This window comes from Eleutherodactylus coqui, chromosome 8, assembly GCF_035609145.1.
Source record: "Eleutherodactylus coqui strain aEleCoq1 chromosome 8, aEleCoq1.hap1, whole genome shotgun sequence".
NCBI classification, from domain to species: Eukaryota; Metazoa; Chordata; class Amphibia; order Anura; family Eleutherodactylidae; genus Eleutherodactylus; species Eleutherodactylus coqui.
The window spans coordinates 87,232,141-87,247,457 of NC_089844.1; the positions used below are offsets into that span (position 1 = coordinate 87,232,141).

Genomic DNA, 15,317 nt, shown 5'->3' on the forward strand with positions numbered 1-15,317 from the left:
CCACCCACTTGACATATTCAATGTGTGCAGAGCTGAATCTAAGGATAGCTCATATGGGGGAATGAGGGTAAGTAGGGAGTAAAGAAGTGCCATGACAGTGTCAAAAAGGCCATGATTGCAAAGCTTATGCAGCTGCCCCTGCTGACATGAGAGCAAGATAGGTCCTCTCTAAAGCACTAGGTCCACCCAGTAATCAAAGGACTAATGACCACTTGTCTGTGAGTGAGTGAGTTACATACTCCACCCCTGATCACATGGCAGTGACATCATCAAAGGTCCTTCATCGAGTGAGTTATATGCTTTGCCCCTGATCACATGACTGTGACGTCATCACAGGTCCTTCAGACCACTCACGATTTCACCCTCTTCATACCACCCACGAGCAGCTGAATCACCAGAGCTCTGAGCTCCGTCCATGATCACATGATGGTGACGTCATCACAGGTCGTCGGAAAGTTTGACCAACTCCAACCATCATCACAGGTTCTTCAGGGAGTTACATGTGATGATGTCATTCACTATTTTATATTATAAGTGGCGCATTGCGCCACCAGAAACACTGGTGCTATAAATAATACTAATAATTAGTTATTTATGCATATAAAAATATGACACTTAAAGTGTACTGGGACTTTCACTTTCGAAGCACTTCTGCGTTACTGGTGTATCTTGTCTTCACCGGAAGAATGAACGGAGACCTGGGTATGACAGCTGGACATCCAGGAGACGCACACAGGTGGTGATTGGCTGATGCTGCCTGTCACTTACCCACTGCCCTGCCATCCCCGCTCCTAACAGTGTCCCATATCTCCTCTCCTGTCTCTGCTTTTATCCTGGGCTGTCCGTGACCCAGCCACGGCGCTCGAACAGCCTGACATGTGTCTGCTCACCTGCTTCCCAACTGCCTGAAAAGGATGCATGGTTGGATGGCTTAGCGGGGGGACCGACACAACATCTGCGCACTTCGTTCACAGCTGCCGGCAGCAGCCTCCTGGCGTGCAGCCGGTCACTCGCCCTCTGATCTGTACTGGGTGCTGCTACTCTGTCTGCCTCCGCAGTGTGGTCCCTGCTCTGTTGTCACAATGTTCACGGTTGGACGTGCCAAAAGCACCACTGCGGATTTCCATCTGCCCTGGTTGCCGAACCCTGTTGCCAGGCAGCCGGTCAGTCTCCCCGTTGGACTCCACAGTGTGCGGGCAGCTGTAAGTATGTCCCCGGCTGGACAGGTATGCAGCCAATCGGCAGCTAGGGGCCTGACAGGGGCGTTCCTTCCTGCTAATGGTTGTCAAAGCCCTAGCTTCCGGTGTGGACAAGATACACCAGTAGCCACTTCTGCTCCTTTGACCTTTTTCAGCTTCTTCTGGCAGTTGAAGACAGCACTTATATCAATTTTTCCAGAAGTCTTCCTTTAAATGGGGTTTCCGAGATATTACAGGAATATAAAGAAATATATAGGGTCACCTGAATTTAAATTTTTTCAGACCTACGTTATTATTACAAGGCATGCGTAAAAATCGCTATGGTAGCATAATAGTCAGTACCTCTTACAAAAGACTATGCTACCAGCATGACTTTACTATGACAGTGGCCCCAAATAAAATCTTCCTCTGAGCCTTGGGTTTCTGTTCAATATGGTTTTCGTTCTGTATTTTTGGTTTTCGTTCTGTTATTTTACTATGCCTATTACCATAAAACCCGTTTTATTTAATCTCGGAGGACATTTTCAGTGACAGAAGTGGTATATTAAACATCCTGGCATTTTACTGACATGTCATTAAACTACTCCAGCATTACACGGCAACGAACGGAGAACTAATTTAGGAAAAGCAAACATGCTTTCTGCACCCTCTTTACTGTTTTAATGCGCAAGTGCGTTTGCACAACACTGAGCACTGTGGTTTTATATAGTGCTGCAAAAGGGACACGTAAGCAATTCTGTCTGCTGGTTTTATTTAATTTTGCTTTCTATTGAAGGAAACAGGTAAGCATCCTAGGCAGGAAAAAAAAAAAGATCCTGTTTTTTTACTGACACGTGCAAAGTGCTTACTGATGTCAGCAGAAGTCCGTAATGGAAATGGCCATTAATATACATTCTCCTGCTACAGGCAGAACAACATAAATTCACTTAGTGTCACAAAGGATGCAAGCTTTCCGTCAGAGGCTCCAATGTATGCTTTATCCTGTATATATTTATTCCTGCATCTGGTGATTCGGGGGACTAAATACATTTTTAGTTTTTATTCATTAATCATTGAAATGAACAAGAGAGAAAAAAAGAAAATATGTTCCTATAAATCAGTCCGCAAGTCTTCTTACACGCTTCTAAAACTGTCTTGTTATTCCGGGTGCACATATATCAGTTGCATCCAGTTGCTTTATACCGGAGCTGCACACAACTGTTGACTTTTTTGTGCACTTTTTGCATTTGCCCGGAGTCTGCAACCATACAATGTTTCTCTATTTGGCGCAGGAAGACATTCGCCATGCGATGGATGCCACGAATGGTCTCAGAAAACTATTAGATTAGTTCTGGTATCAGTTTCCCTCTGGCATTTTGTTACCACCACAATGGAGGAAAAAAAGAATGGATAGCTGGATATAGGGGAAAGAACCCTTAAAATCTGGCAAAAAATGGGTCTGCTTCCTACTTAACACAGATTTTTTTTTTCATATTTGCTTTCACTGCTTCTTAATTAAAGTATCGAAGAAGAGGTGTTGCTAGTTAAAGGGCCACTCCAGGTAAAAACACATTTTTCTATCACTGCACCCCTCACCTGATTTCCTGTCACACGCTGGACATCTCCTGTGTGTATCACAGTCACTTCCATGCAGTGCAGCCTCTTGTCTGGTGCTTATCAGGCACCATCTTGAGGCTGAGATTTGGCCTGCTTTCTTTTTCACTATTCTGTGATATCAGTTCCATAATGCAGCAGCACAACATCACATAAACAGCTGGAGCCTGTACCATCTCTGCCTGCTGGGAAGATGCTGTAATCAACTTTACCTTCTATATTCACCTAAATAAGTTACAAACCATAACTATACAGTCAGGATGCTGAACTATCATCTCCTCTATTACAACTGTGTGATAGGAGCCTTTACTCATCAGCAGTAACTGTGATAGGAGTTTGTGTATCTCCCTCTAAAGAGCTTGTTTGGTAGGGTCTATCAAACAGCTATTATGTGACTGGCTATTTGAGAGAACAAAAAATCAGTCTGGGCTAGCCAGAATGAGAAGATATGACCCACCTGAGGAGAAGGACTCCAGGAAGCTTTAGATAGAGAACTATGTATACTAGAGGACTAGTTACATAATGAATGGAGAAAAATATCACCGCAGTGGCTCTTTTAGGGCTCATTCACTCAGGCATATGTGTATCTCAGTTGCGTAAATATGCAGCGTATTTACGCGACTGAAATACGCATATTCTCCACAACTGGAAACCACCCGTGGGACTCAGTTCTTTCTGTCCTTTTAAATGGATCCTCTGCTTAGCATGATCCCTACTTGACAATACACTTATCACAAAGTGTCTTCCAGTGTTCAACAGTTATCTGTGAGAAGCCTTACAGCAAGTGTTCTATTTTCCCTGCAGCACCTCCACAGGGAAAATTGGGCATTACACAGTGCCAATTCAAATCATTTGTATTGTCTGTGCAATATGCAATAGGTTCTCGAGAGGAAAAGATGCCATTTGTAGCTGCTTTCCACATTGGCCAAGGGATGAGGACTCTAAACAGAGGATCCCTCTCCACTAAATCAGAATTCCTTAATAGGGTGTATGAAAATCATTTTTCTAAACTACACAGTCCCTTTAAGATTATTCACAATTCAATAGAAAATGAGGGATGAATACAGACTTTGTGCTTTCAATGTACTTGTCTGAGAAGAATGCCATCTCTAGGTACATTACAACAATCAGAGATAACACACAGGCAAACTCTATCGAGGGTCCTTCAGGGGACCAAAAACTTTAAAACATCAATAAGTCACCAGAGTATTTGTACCGAACAGAATGAGGAGTATGAAGACAGGCCTGGTGTGAGGCGGGGAACTGGTGGAACCTGAAAGTGATGAGTTTTAATGATATATTCATATGAAGTTATTTAAAGCTGACATCCAGCACACGAAAAAAGTATAGAGCGCCTTACAGGGGTTCTGCAGGAATATACCATATGAATTTAATAACTCGGCATTACATGCTACGTTTTGTTACCTGCGTTAACTGGTTGCAGGGATGGGTTAATGTGGTTGTACTAGAATTAAGTTTTATCACCTATCCATAGGATAAGTTATAAATGTCTGATCAGTGGAGTCTCACCACTAAGACCACTGCCGATTCCAAGAAACTGGTCCTGTGTACCCCTCTTCTTGTCACTGTGGGGATGCTTCTCTCATCCGCAGTGACATCAGATTCAATAGAGTGCTGGTCACGCATCCGCAGCCGCTGTTCCATTCATTTCAATGGGGTTGACGGAAAAAGCCCAAGGCTTGTACTTGGCTATCTCAAGCAGTCTGGTTAAAAATCAATGAAACGGCACGGCATGTGCATGGCCACCATTCCAGTCAATCTCCTCTCACCTGTGGAAGGTGCAGTTAAGCTTGCAGTGAGGAGGAGGAGGACACAGGGCCCCCATTCTTGGGATCGGTGAGGGTCTGAGCAAGTACAGTAAAAGCCCCACAGAGTGATGGTGACATGGAGCAAATACACCAGCCCTTAAAACCCCCTTTAAAATAGGGGTATTCCATTCTCAGACTTCTATGGCCTATCCACAGAATAAGCCATAAAAGTCAGATAGGTACTACTTCCACCTCTGAGACTTTATTTCTTCTGTTCTGGTGCTCAGCATCCCAACCCGTCTATACAAGGTGGCCAGGTGTGGTCAACATTACGGAAACAGTAAAATGGGGTTTGCTGCTGTCTCCATAACTCCCTTAGAAGTCAATGGGTCTTATTCAAACAGAGTAACACAGCAAGCCGCGTTGATTCCTTATCTCCCAAGTTATGGAAACAGTATAGCTCACTATGCTATTACGTTCTTTGACTTCGATGGGACGTATGGCGATAGCGTAGCTCAGCTGTTTCCGTAATCCCTGCCACCTCATAGAAAGCGATATTCCCATCTCAGACATGTTTGGCTGATATAGGAACAACCCTGGTTCTATTGTATCTTGTCTCCACCAGAAGCAAGGGGTGGAGAGATGGGTGAGTTGTGTTGAGATGCAGGTGACGCCCACAGCTGCTGATTAGCTGGCTGTCCCTGCTGCACTGCCAGCCATCAGCTCCATGTCTCCGCTTCCATCTTCTCCCCTCCGGACTCTGGCTGCCATCTCTGCTGCTGTGAGTGCCGACTACCCTGAAGCTGTGTTTCCTGTCCAGCCCACCCGCTGCTGTGCCATCTTCTCTCGGGGGTTTTCTCGCTGGAAAACCCTGTTTTGCTGCTCCTGCTGCCGTCAAAGTTCCCTGCTCTGTCCCCACTGCCCGCCTCTCTCCTCTGCTCTCTGTGCCGACCACCCCACTGCTGCTGCTGCTGTCACACTTCCTTGTACCCGCTGCCCTCCCATATCCGCTGTTCTAAGTGCTGACCACCCTGATTCTGCATTCCCTGTCCACCCTGCTGCCCTGCCATCATCTCCGACTTGCTGCCCAGCCATCTCCGTCTTTGTCTAACATCCTTCGCAGCCTGCTGCTCTCACACTTCCCTGCCATGACCCCGCTGGCCGGGCGGCTGCCTGGGCCGCCCATCTACGCTGCTGCCAGTGCCAACCACCCCGCTGCTTGCAGAGTGCCCTGTCCTCGCTTCTCTGCGGCATTGGGGAGTTCAAATACCAAACTGCCCAAACATGAGCCCAGCCAATCAGCAGCTCTGGGCGCACCGTATACCTCCCACATCTGTATCCCAGCTCTTCACCCATTTTTGTGGTGGAGACAAGATACAATAGCACCAACACCCCCCATCAGGTGTTATTTACATGATTAGGAGTAATTTCATGTACGGTTAGGATATACGTTCCATTGCTGTTGAGCACACAGGCAGATAGGCCTTTCTCCCATAATGACCACTCCAGTATGGCGATAATTGAGGCCGTTTAACCTTGCAGGAAGGGGGGGGGGGGGTATGCTGTCAGTTCATTATGGAAGTCAGTTTGCACACAGTCTTGCTTTGTGTCAGACATTGATATTTTAGACTAGTAATGAGTGATTACTTTGTGATCTAAAGCTGATTTCCTCAGCTGGATTTAGAGATAAACCCGATATGTCTTTTCTGGTCCGCGTCTTGGCTCACTGTAGCGTATTCATCTTTACACCAACAAATAATTTATGAGTTGACAAAGAAGAGATTCTTTCATGCAATGCAGCCAAAGTGACCTCGAATTCTTATTCCTGTATTCCATTTAATGGTCCTGCATTCTCCATGTAGAAGAGGTTTAACAGATGCAGTCACCTTTAAAGTAACATGGTATTTGTATCCTCTGTGAAAATTGATGTTTTCCTGTCCTTTAGCTCCTTCAAGTGACTGCATATCGGCTAATTAAGTATTCGCGTATGACTAATGATGCCATTTAAATTCTATACACATAAAGATCAAAGCAAACCGCCAACTTATTTGTGACAAATTGTGATAGAGATGAGGAAATGTAAAATACAATGTGTAGATTCATTTCGAGAAATGGGACATAGATGATATCGATTAACTGGAGTGCTTATAGACCCTCATCGTACATATACATTTATATTATATACTGTATATCTGCAATGTAGATGACTTATGTAATGATAGAGCGCCACCGCAGGAGAAATGAAGCACTACATGTCAATTGAAATCAAGGGACTGTCCATATAATGCCCAGACATGCCAGGGTCTCCAGACAGAAAGAGAGAGGTGCTGTTTTTGTAGCTTGTCTATTGAGTGGCTAAGGGCCCATTCACAGTCGCATATTTTCTGTCCGTATTACGTCTGTATTTTCTATGACCATAATATGGACAGCAGACAACACAGCTGATTTGCATTGTTGTATGAGCATATGCATTTATTACATACTTTAAAAAATTGCAGCATGTCATATTATGGTCTGTATTATGGACTGAAATTGACCATTAAAGTCAATAGGATCATGTAAATATGCAGTGAATACGCATGATACTATGGAGCCTGCGCGCTTTTTTTGTTTTTTTGAGCGGGTGAAAAAAAACAGTGAATACACTTATAAAAAGAAAATACAAGAAGGCATAACTATACAGTGAATATGCACAGTTTGGGTCTGTGTATTTCACATACCGAAACTGCATATGCCGTGTAAATGAGCCTTAACTGTAACTACTACTTAACATGGCTATGCAGCTCGATGCACTATGATGGTCCACCCCTTTAGCACCGGTGAGTTGCTGAACACAGTGTTGTGGAGGTGTATACCAGACCTCAGAATCTAAGATGGCACCCACTGCTTGTTCTGGCTCTGCCCCGCCTGTCGAGTGTTCGTTGCATCCTCCAGAGAAAATGGAAAGTCGGTTCAGCAGAGAGTTCCCTAGTCTCACTGCTCTTACAGTAAAGAACCCCCTTCTAGGTCGGTGCAGAAACCTTTCCTCTAAACGTAGAGGGCACCCCCTTGTTAAAGTCACAGTCCTGCATATAAACAGATCATGGGAGAGATCTCTGTACTGTCCACTGATATATCTATACAAAGTTATTAGGTCGCCAGTTTGTCAATGTCTTTTTTAAAATGGGGTGCCCAGAACTGTACACAGTATTCCAGATGAGGTCTGACTAAGGGCTCACACCCACTTGCGTTTTTTTAACTCTGCGATATCGCTGCGTTTTATTAATGCGATTGTCAATGGGACTTTCTAATGTTAAAAACGCAGCGCAAGTTTGTGCTTTGCAATTTTTGTGTGATGCGTTTTTAACATTAGAAAGTCCCATTGACAATTGCATGAAAAAACGCAGCGATATTGCGTTAAAAAAAGTGCAAAATAAACGCAAGTGTGCAGGAGCCCTAAGGAAGAATAAAGGGGAATAATGACCTCACGTGATCTAGAGGCCGCCTGCAGACGGCCGGGTCGGATCCGGCAGCAAGAATTCTCGCTGCGGGACCTGAACGGAGCGCCTGCAGAGAGCAGCGCGTACCCACCCGCGCCCTGCATCTCCGGATCTTTCATGTGCCGGCTGCCGGGCCGCCGGCGCATGCGCAGACCGGAGCCGGCCGCGGGTGAGTGACGTTTCTGTGCGGGGCTCGTAGAGCCCCGCACAGAAATAGAACATGCCGCGGTTTGTTTGCCACGCGAGATTTCACGTGGCCAAACCGCAGCTGTCTGCATAGGATTGCGTTTGTTAACGAATCTCATGCAGGCTTCCAGCGGGAGGAAATCCCGCCGTGGAATTTCCACCCGTCTGCAGGCGGCCAGACTCTATGCTTCTCTTAATACATCCCAGAATTGTGTTTGCCTTTTTGGCTGCTCCATCACATTGTTGACTCATGTGCAGTCTATGATCTATTGGCATACCCAAGTCTTTTTCACATGTGCTGCTGCTTAGCCCAATTCCTCCTATTCTGTACGTGCAGTTTTCATTTTTCTTGCCCAGATGTACATCTATATAGTATCCTACCCTCCCCGGTTTTATTTGTAGGCTTAGTCCCAAGAGAGGAGCATTTTGAGAGGTAGGAACTCAGCTTTCCCAGGTTAAGATATCCACCTGGTATTAATGTTAGGACCCATCTGAGAGCTTGGTCACCTGGACGTTGGTAGATGGGCCAATGTAATTTGATCAAATTATATACTAAGAACCTTGCATTATTTAATGTGGTTAGATTATAGGTTTGTATACCTCTGATAGTGAATTTATTTTGCGTGCTGCTGCCAATTTTGGTTTCTGCCTCTACTGTATGTTGCAGCCATGGTTTAGCGTGCACCTATACATTTCTATTGGGATATATTTCCAATGGGTAGTGCTGACCCCCCTTTTTTTCCCTTTCTTGCCCAGATGTAGGTTGCGGTTGTGGCTTGTTGAGGGCATCGTCATAGCAAATTCGATAAAAGAGTTTAAGAGGGGCCTGGTCATCTGAGTGTTACAATATTATAGGTTATATATAATCATTAATATTTTCAAGGGTTGTTGATCCAGGGATTATTCTGATTGCCAGATTGGAGTCTCAAATGAATTTTTTTCCCCTAAATGAGGAAAATTGGTTTTACCCTATTGTTTTTTTTTTGCCCTCCTCTGAATCAATATTGGGGGGGGGGGGGGGGGGTTAATAGGCTGAATTAGATAGACATATGTCTTTTTTTCTGCCTTACATACTATGTTCTGTGTCCAGACCTAATTGTGGACTGCATAGAATGATGTTGCGAGACAGATTCAACCCACAGGCCTTGAATTTGACATATGTGCTCCACGCTGTTGCACAAGAAAATCCCACAAGGTTGGCAGTGAAATCCTGGCCCCGGCTAGTCTACCACTGATGACCAGGCCTTGTTGGAAGTCCCTCAGACCACTCAGTTTCTCTTTCTAATGTGGATTCGTGCCAAAAGTGATCCAAGAGAAACTTCCTTACTTTATTATACGCTTCACTATGGAATCTTGCATCTAATTTGCATGCAGAGAAGCTCCAGTCATGAAAGGGTCGGGGTCTCTAATAAAATGATCATTAAAAGTAGGTTGGTCATATATAGCGATCTGAGGATTTGCCATAATAGTGAATAAGCTTGAGACCTTCATTTCAGTCACTTTACCTGTTTTACTTTTATGCAAAGGAGACTGTGTAAATTGCCATACTTACACAAGCTTTCATATTGTGGCAATGAAATTAGGAAGCTGTTTATTCATCTATGTGAGGAAGTGCTATGGGTGTGTATAGAACCCCACCTCTGTGAGAATAAGAACACCGCATATAAAACTCAGCTTAAAACAAATTTCTGTACTTGACATGAAACTGGGAAGTTGCCCAACAAAGTTCACCTTCATTCTTAACCTGTATGATGCTTTATATATCAGGAACTAAGCTGAATTAAAGGAACTCAAATTTCGTTACGTATCTAAGGCTGTCAGGTGTTTGTTACATATCACTAATATACTTAGGGGATTTGTATAATATAATGTATCTAGTATGAACCAGCAGGGAAATTGTACTCGCATATAGTTTTGAACAAAAACTAAGTACGCTCTCGTTGAATTCTATAGTGTTTACAAATCAGGACGTTAAAAAAATCGGGTCCCTAGAAGGTCTTCAAATTAGGTAAATACAATCTTAGATAAACAACACTACCTGGCAAATTACACTGTCATTGTTTATTTAACAAAAACTAAGCCAAAATGCAGAAGCAGTGTGTGAAAAATTAAGTACACCCTTCCATAGGAATTACGAGGGTAAGTAGCAGCCAGCTGCTGCTAATGAAATGCTCTTGATAAATTGATCACTAGCCAGTGTGACCACCCCTATAAAAGCAGAAGTTTTGGCAGTTTGCTGGTTAGGAGCATTCAGGCATGTGTTAGCCAATGTAAAAGAGGAAATACATCAGCAGTGATCTTAGAGAAGCAGTTGTTGCTTCCCATCAAGTAGTCTGTTATTCTTCACTGAGAAAGATAATTCACAAGTGGAACGTTCAAGACAGTTGAGAATCTTTGTAGGAGTGAACATCCCAACGAATTCACCCCAAGGTCAGATTGTGCAATGCTCAGAGAAATTGCAAAAAAAACCAAGAGCTACATCTCAGACTCGAAAGGCCTTAGATAGCAGGTTAAATGTTCACATTCATCACAGTATAATTAGAAAAAGACCTTAGGAGATCTGTGCATAAACAAATGCCCACAAACTCCAATGAACTCAAGTAATGCTGTGAAGAAGAATGAGTCAAAATTGCTCCAGAATGATGTGAGAATTGGATAACGTAATTCAGAAAAGGATTATTTCAATGTATTGCTGTTGAAAGATTGTTCTACAAGCTGTTGATTCATGGGGCGTATTTAATTTTTCACAATCTGCTTCTGCATTTTGGCCTAGTTTTTCGTAAATAAATAATGACACAGTGTAATTCGTCATGTGCTGTTGTTCATCTGAGGTTTTATATACCTAATTTTAAAACCTTTAAAGGACCAGATATTTTTTCTATTATGTCCTAATTAAAAAAAAAACCATAGCATTTACAGTTTTTCTCATGACTGTATACACATGCATAATGTAGATGTTTCTGCATGGTACAGTTTCTAGTCATATCTTAAATAACAATATACAGTATATGGTATCAGAAAACAGAGGTAAAACTTGTAAGGGTTCTAAAACATTCTTTAGCCACCATAAAGAGGTGACTAAATACAAAAATACGAGCCAAATAAAATACGAAAGTAGATTACCAAAACTGATTAGTTTACAAATTTCAGTCTAATGCCTTATTGTTAAATGAGTTGTTTGGTTTAGAAGCCCCTACTAAAATGCTGAGTTAATAGAATGGTTTCCCTATTTGATGATGATGATTATCCGTATGGCCACATCCGACCTTCGGTCAGTTTATGGATCAATGTTCTTCACGCATTCCTGTCTTTCACCATTTCTTTTCAGTTCAGTGATTGACATTTTCGTGGTGGCCTTGATTGTATCTAGCCATCTTGTTCTCAGTCGCCCTGATCTTCTCTTTCCACTGACATTGCCAAGCATCAGTACTGTTTCCAGTGAGTTAGCGCGCATCACATGGCCAAAAAAATAGAGCCGCTGATTGATGATTCTGCCCTCTAGTGATATTTTCGGTTTGACGCAATCTAATACTACCTTGTTCATTGTCATGGCAGTCCAAGGTATCCGTAGCATTCTCTTCCAGCACCATAGCTCAAACGCATCAATTTTCCTTCTGTCTCTTTTTCTGAGCGTCCAACTTTCGCAACCATACGTCGTTATGGGAAATATGATTGCATTTATCAGTCTGGTTTTTGTTGCAGTGCTAATATCCTTGCTTTTCCAGATCTTTTCCATTCCTTGCATTGCATTCCTACCAAGTCTGTCTCTTGATTTTTTTTTCGGGACTAAAGCATTCATCTCATATCCCGTTCCCAATCAACAGAAGGGAGTTATGAATGGGCCGCTGTGCCTGGGTAAACATTAAAAGGAACCTAAGGGATGTTTTTTGTTAGGTGAGGTGGCAGGGAAACCAGGTGATCCATTTTTTATACTCTCCCACTCCTGCAATCCATTGGTGTCCCCCTCTTAAGTTTGCGTGCTGTGCGAAAATATGACTCTTATCAGAACCCCATGCACACATTTTCCCATAGACTTGTATAGGGCAGCGCACTAAAAAATATATCAGCCGGCTCCCTGTCAACTTAGTTTATGGTGCTGTAGGGACACGACAGGTTCCCTTTAGAGAGGCCACTATGCTTTAGTGTTCTGATGTTTTGTGGGGCCCCCCGGGGAAATAAAAGGCACAACTTTTTTATGCCAGGCTTAGAAATCTTTTATAGATATTTTTAAGTGTTCTATTTGAGTATTATCTATAGCCTGATTCTTGCAGTAAAGCCTAAGTGCATCTTATGTTAAGTGTATAGAAGTATGTGTTTGTGTCAAGGACTCCAGGATCTGAGGTGTTGCTAGAATAGAATGTAAGGTTAATTAATAGAAGCTCAAGTATCATTTTTGTGTTACTAGTCTGTATGTATACTTTCTGCTGTTTAGTTCATTATCGCGGAAGATATATATACTTGTGAAGAGCCATTTAGTAGCATGCATTGTCCATGGAAGGGAACACATCACTAGATTTTCTTTTTTTATTAACACATATACTCGAGTATAAGCCTACTTTTTCAGCACATTTTGTATGCTGAAAAAGCCCCCCTTGGCTTATATTCAAGTTGTGATTTTCTCCGATTGCTCCCAACGGAGCCACGGCTGCTGTCGGTGGCCCCATTGAGAGCAATGGACTGCCGGTACCCCTGCAGTGATTTTTCAGGGAAGGGCTTTAAATATAAGCCCTTCCCTGAAAATCATCCCTAACATGCATAAAACATACAAAAAAACATACTTACATTTCCACCGCTGCCAGGGCTCAGGCACGTCTAGCTGCTTGGGTTCTATCACTGTAAAGAAGTTCTTTCAGCAGGCGGGGATTTAAAATCCTCGCCTGCTGAAAGGGCTGTATCTGATTGGCTGAGCGTTCATCCAATCACAAGCAGCGCTCGGCTATTCAATTAATTCAGTGAATGGCCGAGCCCTGCCTGTGACTGCCTGAGCGCTGTGACCAATCACAGGCAGCGCTCAGCTGTCATTCAATGAATGGCTGAGCGCTGCCTGCGATTGGCTGAGCGCTCAGCCAATTTAAAAATCCCGCCAGCTGAAAGAACTTCATTACAGTAACGGGACACAACGGCTAGACGTGCCTGAGCCCCGGCAGCGGCGGACTGGTGAGTATATATATTTTTTTTATTTTTTACACGTGTGAGGGATGATTTTCAGAAGAAGGGCTTATATTTAAAGCCCTTCCCTGAAAAATCACTGCAGGGGTTGCTGACAGACCATTGCATGCAATGGGGCTGTGGCAGCAGCTGCAGCCCCATTAATAGCAATGGTGCACGGACCATGCATTTCCCACCCTAGGCTTATACTCGAGGCACCTAATTTTCCCAGTTTTTTGTGGTAAAATTAGGTGCCTCGGCTTATACTCGGGTCAGCTAATACTTGAGTATATACGGGTAATTAAAACTAGATAGTGACATATGCCCTTTTTTTGTAATCTGTTTTTATTTTTTGATGACTAGATTTTTTTAATTCTACTTTCTGTACATGACTATAGGAAAGCCATCTTGCCAGCGTTGCTGCTCTTCTCTGTTAACAGCTATTCAGAAATTTGCTTTACAGTAGCGACATGGACCATAGGAACCTGAAGTCTGAAGATGAGTCATTGACTTCTATGGGAGAGTGTTGTGGGCACTCTCTGTGCCCTGTGCAGGGAGCTTTGGGGGGGAGCTGTGACCATTAGCTAATCTCAACGGTGGATCCTGGGTTTCTTATATAGTTGGCACCATTCATTGATGATAATGTGATACCTGCCGAAAAGTTTAGAAGTTTTCTCTACAGACCAGGACGAGTTAGACTATTATGAGGTTCAGTGAACAGAGTGATGTTAATGGGCCTTAAATGCTTTGTCTCTGTACACCTGCCAACTGACACCTGTGTTGGGAAAGGTAATTAACATATGACTGACACATTTCTTGGTGGAGATAAGGGTTGTTTTAGCTGGGACTTTGGGCAGTCACCTGTAAACGCTCTTCTCAGTGATTGTTCAGGTGACTATCTGTCTGTCTAAAATACCCTTAAAGACATAACAGCCACATGCTGTTACAATGTAGAAACCATACTGTAACAGAGAAGCATTGGAATCTCACAGTGTTCAGTATGACAACACATTAGGTTCTGTTCACATTTCCTTTATATCCAGTTTTCTGTTCCATTACAGAATATAAGAACAAAATTTAAAAAATTAAAAATGGCACGCCACATCCATCAAGTGACAGAAGTCAGCAGAGCCTAATAGAACCCATTACATAGCAACATAGTATGAAGGCAATGTCCATCTAGTTCAGCCTGTTTACACCCCCCTTGTTGATCCAGAGGAAGGCAAAAAAACTAAACACAAACAATGAGGCAGAAGCCAATTTACCCCATCCTAAGGAAAGAATTTCCTTCCCGACTCCATAATGGCAGTCAGAATACTCCCTGGATCAATGTTTGAAAGTTCGTACCTGACTCCAAGACCCGGATCAACAACCATGCTGCTTATTTAAGGTCTATATCCTGTAATATCATAGCACTCTAAAAAGACGTCTAGTCCCCTTTTAAACTCCTCTATCGATCTTTGCATCACCACATCCTCAGGCAGAGAGTTCCACAGTCCCACTGCTCTTACAGTAAAGAACCCCCTTCTGTGTTGGAGAACCTGTTTTCCTCTAGACCTTGATTCTAAGGATGCATTTACACATAGCTGATTTGGTGCAAATTTTGTCGCAGCTTTTGGTGTGGATCCACAGCAGATTTCATCCCTTCAATTTCTTTTTTTTTAAACTCGCTTTATTTGCACAAATAAAATGGTACAGTACAGAGTACATTGGTAGTTGCCCATCATATAACCTTCAGCGTATTATTTGTGTTCTGTACATTAAAGAATACCACAGTAGGGGAAGTAGTTTTCTTATTGAGAAAAACATGCAAGATTCTCCGGTACTGTATACAACTATTGCAACTGTAAACTTATTGTCTGATATTGGAGATAAAACAAACTAATTAAACTAAAACGGTCTGTGCTGGTCTTGTTATTTCGATTAGGGTTATATTGGTCCAA

The 15,317-nt window shown here is 43.0% G+C and overlaps 1 protein-coding gene across 19 annotated transcripts in view; it reads left to right on the forward strand.

Moving 5' to 3' along the window:
• The window catches only part of BAZ2B (bromodomain adjacent to zinc finger domain 2B), a 319,623-nt gene that overhangs the window by 204,465 nt on the left and 99,841 nt on the right, over positions 1-15,317 (forward strand). The window lies entirely within an intron of this gene.